The sequence below is a fragment of the Leucoraja erinacea genome, unplaced genomic scaffold (assembly GCF_028641065.1).
Source record: "Leucoraja erinacea ecotype New England unplaced genomic scaffold, Leri_hhj_1 Leri_930S, whole genome shotgun sequence".
Classification (NCBI taxonomy): Eukaryota; Metazoa; Chordata; class Chondrichthyes; order Rajiformes; family Rajidae; genus Leucoraja; species Leucoraja erinaceus.
This window is the reverse complement of record NW_026576873.1, coordinates 48,652-57,638: the sequence shown is the minus strand read 5'-3', so window position 1 is coordinate 57,638 and position 8,987 is coordinate 48,652. Positions and strand designations below refer to the sequence as shown.

General features: G+C 40.7%; 1 long non-coding RNA gene across 1 annotated transcript; it reads right to left on the bottom strand.

Moving 5' to 3' along the window:
* Positions 1-359: 359 nt before the first annotated feature.
* LOC129695071 (uncharacterized) lies at positions 360-7,838 on the bottom strand. The gene is made up of 2 exons (XR_008723105.1): positions 7,019-7,838; positions 360-1,697 (listed from the first exon to the last, which is right to left on the bottom strand). It is a non-coding gene; the product is annotated as an uncharacterized LOC129695071 (long non-coding RNA).
* Between the last annotated feature and the right edge of the window lie 1,149 nt (positions 7,839-8,987).

Sequence of the window (8,987 nt, the reverse complement as noted above, 5' to 3'; positions counted from 1 at the left end):
GGTTGCTTGGAGGCGTCGGATTTTCGACACTATCCACAGCCTAGCACACCGGTCCATTCGCGTCACCTCTGCCTTGGTCACGGCCAAGTTCGTCTGGCATGGGTTATGGAAGCATGTCGCAGCATGGGCCCGTTCTTGCATCCCATGCTAGACTTCCAAGGTACAGATTCATGTGCGCCCGCCCGTGCAGGATTTCGCTGTTCCAGACGGCAGGTTCCTGCACATCCATGTCGACCTGGTGGGTCCCTGACTATCGTGGACAGGTTTAGCAGGTGGGCGGAGGCAATACCTGAAAAAGCTACTTATCTTAACTACTTAAACCAGGTTCGCTTCTTAATAAACAGACACCACACAAACTGTTTTGGTAGACCAGTTCAAAACTTTACTTAACATCGGCCGATGGAAGGGAGCGAGGATTCCAGCTAAGTGACCAATGTAGACACTCAACTGTCCCCAGTCCTCTTCCCCGAACAACAGAATTACATTGCTTTAAATAGGTTTTTTTGTCCCCTTATCACATTCCACAGACATTAGTCATGGTCAGAAGTACTGGAAAAGGTTTCCACAGAATGCATCACATCAAACCTTTTTTTTTACATGGTACAAGATATACTAAAAACATCGTATAAATCTTCTTTGTCACTTGGTCCCTCATAAACATAGACCATCTGTTTACAAAGATGTGACCACCTATGTCTCTCTTCCTCTATCACCTCCTCCCCCATAAACATTGGTAATTTGGTTTATGGCATCTTACTTTCAAAGATATCTCTCTAGCTCCTTCACTTGGGAGACAATGTTATCTCACACACCCCGCAACCTGAGGAAAGCCTAATTTGACACTAAATATAAGCTGTAAGCTAGCCCAGAAACCAATTTAATATTTTTAACTAAAATTCGGCTTCATCATTCCATCCTTTTATCAAAATTTTGATAACAACTACAGTCCTTGCTGAGTACATACGAAAGACCACAAGCATCTCATCAGACAAATTAATAGTACACTAGTAACCCAATCAATTCATAGTGGACAATCGTTTCACAAGTCCCTCCAAACATTTTAAATGGCCACCAACCTCCCCCGGACGTGACACTAAGATACTACCATAGGACAGGAAAAGGATCATAAAAATTGCTCAGCCTTTATTCGGCTTCATTTGGAATTCCCCATGTGCTGGTGTAACTGGTTCATGCTTCTCTTGTGTGACACTGCATTTGCAACATAACAATGCCCTGTCACAAATATACTGTTTCCTTAAAATACACCAGTGCCTTGGTTGTGGCAAAAACAGGTAGATTTAACTGGCCTTTGCAGACCTCTTACTGTCTGTAGTCAGGGTATCTTTGCTGTGCTTGTCATGTTTGACTTCAATCTTGTTTAAAAGGAGGTGTGTACCATCCTTTAAATGTAGGTTAGTCCGCAAGTTTGCCATTCTGAAGAAAGTTCAGTCCATGTGGGCTGGGCCACCCCAGAATAAAGGAAGCATCAATAGCCCATCGTCCTTGTTTCCACAAACTGTTCACAGTCAATCAAATGTATCCAGCGATGATGATCTTTCATCTTTACAGCAGTTCATGTTGTTAGCAACACTTGGTTGTTTCTTTTCAATACAGTTTCAATTTCTTCTTGTCCCAGCACCCCCATCGTATAGCTTTTATGGCTCCCAGCAAAGCTCCTCCAACCTGGGAATGTAGATCTGGCAAGACATGGGTTAATTGCCGACCATACATAATTAGTTAATTGCCCAGGGCCTGTTGGTGGCTTCCCCCCCACTCTTCAGGGGCAATAAAAAGTTGTAAATCTTGTCCACCAGCTTAGTTTCACCAGCACTTTTGTCCCCCTTTGATCCTCCATTTTCCTTCTTAACACTTCCCTGTGAATTTAGTCTTTAATCCGATTATATCCGAAGAGGCTCTCCCCACCTAAATATTCAATTCTCCAAATATGTTCTCTTCCCCAATCTACTTTATCTTCTCACCTTTTATCCCTCATTGTTAGTTCCCTCAAACCTCCTTTTTTAAGTCACAAGATAATTTTTCATCTAACTTCATTTCACTCACAAAGCACATGCTTCAACATCTTTTTGTTTGCTTGAAAACAGTAATCTTGCTTCATTAGCATTTTAAAAGACAACCTCTGTTATCATATCAAAACAATCTTTTCCAAAAGAACTCATTCAGAATCAGTAATCAATAATACATTTTCTTTTCTCTGTAATTTTGACATTTCCAATCTCATTTAACACTTTAATCGGGATGAGTCTTTTTTTTAAACTTGGTTCAAAAGATTTATAACCAACCGCACCCCATTCATGCCTGTTTCTTAACGGACACACCATAAACTTTGTAGATTTGCATTTTAAAGGACAAACTATTTAAAGTGACACACAACTTTGCTCATTGCTTCGAATTTCCCACATTCCACATACAAAAACATTGTTTTACAAGCAGTACATATACAAAAACATTGTTTTACCAGCAGTATATAATATTTCATTTTCAAAGACGTCTCTTTGTAATTTACTTTCCCTTTTTCTTTTTTTTTTAATTTCTTAGTTCTCATTTGATTGTTCTAAAACACACAATTTTAGGCCTACTGCTATTCCTAGCAATACTATAAGCCTCTTCCTTTATTTTCTCCTGGCATTCAAAAACAAATCACATTTCTTGGGTTTTGATGCTTTAGAGGAATTATATAAATCATTTATTTGAATGATAGCCATTGCATATCCATCATCAAGCTTTCTAATGTGGCTTGTCAGCCATCCCACTGCTCATAACTTCATAAATCCTTTTATTTCGATTTGAGAGTCCAATTTTGTATTAACCCACATCAAACTCAATGTAAAATTCCACCATCCTATGTGGAATTTTCCCTAAAAGTGTCTTTAAAACAAGACTATTAATCAATCCCCTTAGTGTACAATACTCAATTCAACAATAAGCATTTCATTAGCTCCATCCTTACCTTCACATTTATGAAAACCCTTGTATATATATTCTACAAATTTGTCCTTCACCTATAACTGATCATTCATTTTGTCGATCCTATATATGTAGATGATAGTACTTCATGCTTTTTCTATTTATCCATATCTGCATCTATTTTTTAATTATGTTGTACTTAATGAATACACTACATTTCCACATTGCAGAGGGGATGAATTCCCAACAAAATGTCCACAAAGAGATTTAATGTACTGCCAAACCCTTGACAAAATTTGTTGATTCTTTTGCCTTTATTTAATTTTTCCTTACACAATTTCTATTAGAGAAAAGTAGGCCCAAATCCTCTATCGATTTCCTCCACAGATGCTGCCTGTCCCGTTGAGTTACTCCAGCACTTTGTGTTTTACTATTGCATTTACATTTTATTTGTGCTGTTAATTTATCTACCTTATTGCAATGCCGTACGCAATTAAGTACATTGCCTTATTTTTCCTCATTTTTATATACTCCAACCTAATTTACTACTTGTTTTTGTTTCCACTGCCTATTTATTTTGCTTTCCAGTTGTCTAATCTTTATTTTCCAACTTTCCTTCTTAAATTTCCTTTTGTTCCCATCCCCCTGCCAAGCTAGTTTAAATTCTCCCAACAGCACTGGCAAACCTCTGTGGGGATAATGTTCCTGTGCTGCTGGGGTACAACCTTTCCGATCTGTAGAAAGGTCCCTGGAAATAGCCACAATGCCAGAAATCCAAAGCCCTTCATCCTACTCCATCCCTCATCAGTACTTATATATAAACCCGAAATATACTTTCAGGCTGGGAATCCACATTGATTCAATTGCCTAGTTTGGGACATAACAAGGATTCTATCAGCTGAGACTGGAAATAACCTGGCAATTAGTCCCCAATTTTTTATAACAGAGTTGCTTGTCAGAAAAAGGATTTACCTCCTGGGTAATTTTGTTTTGCAATCCCCATTGACTCTTTCCACCATCCCAGATACCTGTGGGTGGTGTACACAGTGAATTGCTGTCAGATATTAAAATGTGCACATTTTTCCTTATTAACAGTGGTTGGTAGAGCTTCACTCCACCTACTAAATAAATCTAAAATTACTACGCAATATTTATAACACTGGGCCCTTGGCATTATCTCCTTAAACTGCTTTCCCATCCTTTACCAGCCTCAACTCAAGCACAAACAAAAGCCCCTGGATAGCTTTGTGATTAATAACATATGTATATATCATTTTCCTCAATGCCAGAGAGCTAAAGACACATAATTCTCCGGATATGCTCCTACAAGCTCACCTTGCCCACAGAACTAAATCTGCATTTTCTCCTGATTTTAAATTTTTTTTTTTTTAAAACACAAAATCATTCAATATCCCTTCCTTCTCATCTTTTTTACTTATTTTGCTTATATGTAATACTTCTCAGTTAGTCCCTTCAAACATGTTGTCATATTCCCAATACATATCGTGTAAACATCTCCCAACCACTTGTTCTTGAATATAGTACTGGTATCACCAAAATCAATCCTCTATTTAATAGTTTAACAAATACAACGTGTTGCTAAAGTAGGAGCAATTCCAATCCAAGTCATTCTCATCATTCTTAATCTGTTACCTTCGACATAGAGATAACCAAATTTGTTCATCTTGGACCTTGCCTACAACTGAGACTCACTACCGAGAGACGTTATCCATCCAGACTTACTTTTACCAGAACCCCAGGACAGACTGAGTAGTCTCTCACAAGGTTGAACAACCTACCTACTGCAGGAATTGCCAGGCAGAGTGTTCTACAGACTCACCCTCAATGACATTTTGAAGGCTTTTTTTTTGTTGCCAAAGGCATTAAAAAGGAATCAAATATATTCAAATAACAACTATTTAAATAGTTTAAACATAACAGATAGTTTAAAACATGAACAGTAAAACAACTCAAGCATGTAACTTTTTACACAGGTCGGCAACCCCATGCAAATGAATAAAGTTGCCATTCCTAATATGCAGTGCCACCACATTTCCTTTGTTATCCTATCATTCCCTCCTTACCAGCATGGGTAAGACGGGTAAAAATGTATCGTTATACACCAACTTGTCCAAGCGGGGTGTGCTGAATCAATGGCACAGCCCACTTGTTTCCATAGTTATTATTATATACAAGAGGCGTCCCTCTGTAATGTACATACCTCCCTCATATCTGGCAGGACCGTTCTATTTGCTAGCATCTGTTTACTAGATGTCACCACGCATTTGGATGTACAGGCTGCTTGCTTGGATACACTATCAGCAACCCATTGCCTTTTGCTATAGGGTCCCCAGCACCAGTGTGTGCAGTACATTTAATAATGACCAGCTGTTCTGGTAGCATCAATGCCTTAAACAAATTACACACAGAAAGGCATTCCCGTGCTCCCAATCCTGGAGAGCTTTGTAAGGTCAGAACTTCAAGTTATAGGGATGTTACTGATGGAACTGTCCCAGGTAAAGATGCCATTGCTACTGGTAGGGCATAGGGAGGTGGACATCTCACAAGATTATCTAACTCCTCCTCATTTTCATTACCAAATAGGGTCGTCGTGCCAGACATGAAGTCTCCTCCAGAGGATTTACCAGTACTGGGTTTATTTTTTACGAACCATCACCTGTTTCTCACCTCCTGTCTGTCTTTTAATTCTATTCTCTTGTTCCTCTGCCCACTGGCATTCTAGTTGCAATAATTTCCATCCTTTCCTAGTGCTATCCTTGTTTCTTAACTCTATCTAGCAATGTTACAAAACTGTGAGATTTAAAAAAAAAAATCAAATCTGCAATTTATCCCATCAGATAAAGCATAACAATAAGTTTAATTTGACACCTAATTCACTTTCATATCTCAAGTAATAAAAAAATTATGGCCATTTTCATACTCGGAAATTAGCATCTTGTTCCCTATTGATTTTCTATGGACATAACAAAAAAACTGTGATCATGGACCGTCAAAAGCCCATAACCTTCTTAAAAATTAAGAGAACTGAATGAAATTTTCAGTTATCATAGATTGAACCATTCTGACACAAATATAAAATAATCTTACTTGGATGACCTGAAATTAAAACATATAATTAGTTAGTTACCCAATTGTAGCTAATTTCAAACTTCAATTACGAGATCTAAACATCTATCCATTTCTTAATAAATGATTAACATTTTTAAATAGCCTAAGTGTCCAAATTATATTCACAAATAATTCACAATAAAACATGATCTTTAAATCTCATTTACATCAATTTATAAGCCAAATGGAAGGAATTTAATTGTTCAATTGCTGTAAACTAAAGTCTAATTTAAATCAGCTTTCTAGTGGGTTCCTGTCTTCCTTTCCCATAGCAACACCTCTGCTTATTTAATTGTCTCAACATTCCATGTGCCCCCTACTGGCCAGGCTTCATCCCCCAACCATTTGGTCAACTTGTAACTTAACATTCTAAATTTCTTATTATACTTAGGATTCAAATAACACATATATAGGACTGGTTTCCAGAGCATTCCCCATAGATAGATAGAAAGAGAGAGAGAGAAAACAGACTTCTTAATTCCGAATCGTTCCAAATATATCAACCAGGCCGACCCACTAAATGAGACCCCAGTTTCTCAACTTGGCTGACTTTTTTTAATTCCTTAATTCCTTAATATACGACCCAAGTGTCTCAACGAAGCAGACCCTCTAACCGAGACCCCAGTTTCTTTTCAACTTGGCAGACTTCTTAATACTGTAATATACAACGTCACTTATTTCTCAACCCGACAACTCTTCGGATGTCTCAACAAGCCAGACACACACCTCAACCCCCGTATCTCAACCCGACAAATCACGGATATCTCAACAAGGCTGATGAGCCCTTAGTAGAGAGAGAAAAAAAGAAAACAAAGAGAGATAGACAGAAAGAGGAACCACTCACGTCCTTCTTAACAATATACATAAGACCTTTCTTAAAAATACATACACAATTCCGTCTTAAAAATACATACACAATCCCTTCTTTAAAAAAAAACCCCACATAAACCCCAACTGGTCTTACCTTTGTCTGTTGCTAAGAACCTCGGCAGGGAACCAATTCAATTTCTGATGAAGGATCACAGATGTGACCGGGAGTTTCTAGGGAGTCGGTCTTACAAGGGGACCGATAGAGCTCAGTTATCTCCCTTCCAATCCCGGCAACCTCCGCAACCTCTTGCACAGTCAGCCGTTGATGTGGTCCCAGCGAGGCCTGCATAACTACGCCAATGAAAAAGCTACTTATCTTAACTACTAAACCAGGTTCGCTTCTTAATAAACAGACACCACACAAACTGTTTTGGTAGACCAGTTCAAAACTTTACTTAACATCGGCCGATGGAAGGGAGCGAGGATTCCAGCTAAGTGACCAATGTAGACACTCAACTGTCCCCAGTCCTCTTCCCCGAACAACAGAATTACATTGCTTTAAATAGGTTTTTTTGTCCCCTTATCACATTCCACAGACATTAGTCATGGTCAGAAGTACTGGAAAAGGTTTCCACAGAATGCATCACATCAAACCTTTTTTTTTACATGGTACAAGATATACTAAAAACATCGTATATCTTCTTTGTCACTTGGTCCCTCATAAACATAGACCATCTGTTTACAAAGATGTGACCACCTATGTCTCTCTTCCTCTATCACCTCCTCCCCCATAAACATTGGTAATTTGGTTTATGGCATCTTACTTTCAAAGATATCTCTCTAGCTCCTACACTTGGGAGACAATGTTATCTCACACACCCCGCAACCTGAGGAAAGCCTAATTTGACACTAAATATAAGCTGTAAGCTAGCCCAGAAACCAATTTAATATTTTTAACTAAAATTCGGCTTCATCATACCGTTAAAGGATACCTCCGCTGAAGCTTGCGCGCGGGCCATCGTCTCACATTGGATCGCTCGTTTCAGGGGTCCCTTTCCAATATCACTACTGATCGTGGGGCCCAATTCACGTCCTCCATGTGGTGTGGTATGGCGCAGCTGTACGGCGCGAAGCTGCACCAGACCACCGCGTATCACCCGGAGTCCAACGGTTTGGTTGAGCGTTTCACAGGCATCTCAAGTCGGCATTGAAAGTCTGGCTCACCGGCCCCGATTGGGTCGACCAGTTGCCTTGGGGTCTCCTGGGCATCAGAACTATGCCTAAGGAAGACCTCAACGCCTCCTCGACCGAGCTTGTTTACAGCTCAGTTTTGCGGGTACCTGGGGATTTTCTGCCCGTCCCCCGGGATCAGGAGGTCCCGGCTTCAGTGGTACTAGCTGACCTTCGCGAGCGCGGGTCGTCCGCGGTGCATGTGCCTACTATGTTACGGGATTGTGCTTATGTTTTCCTTCGTAGGGATGTTCACCGCTCGCCGTTACAGCGGGTGTACGAAGGTCCATACAGGGTGCTGAGGACTGGTACCTCGACGTTCACGTTGGACATGGGTGGCAGGGAGAAGTTTGTCTCCGTGAGCCGCCTTAAGGCAGCCTACGTCGATGAGGATAGCCCGGTGGCTGTGGCCACTCCGCGGCGTAGAGGGCATCCGCCGGCCGTTTTGCCGTCCTCTGCACCTGTTATCCCCAGTTATGTTTCACCGGTCCCCTCTGTTATGCCCGTTCCTCATTCGCGTTTGTCGCATCCCTCCGGTTCTGTTTTGCTAGACCTGAATATTACGCTCGCCCCGCGACCTTGGACTACGCGTTCCGGTCTGACCGTCCGGTTACCCGTGCGTTTCCGTACATAGCGGGGATGGGGGGCATGTAGCGGCGCCTACTGGCGCACGCAGGTATCGAACCCAGCGTTCATAAGCCGCGGTCACGTGACTCGGGAGGGGCTGCTTGTTTTCGCGCCGTTTTGCTTTCGCACGTTAGTTCAGTGCTGACCACCGTTGTGGCCAGACGTGTCGTGAGAGCCTGTAAACTGAGAAGTGATTTTCTGAATAAAAATTTGTTTGTAAACTCAGTTGTCGTTCTTGAGACCGCCAAAGTACCATTATTATCATT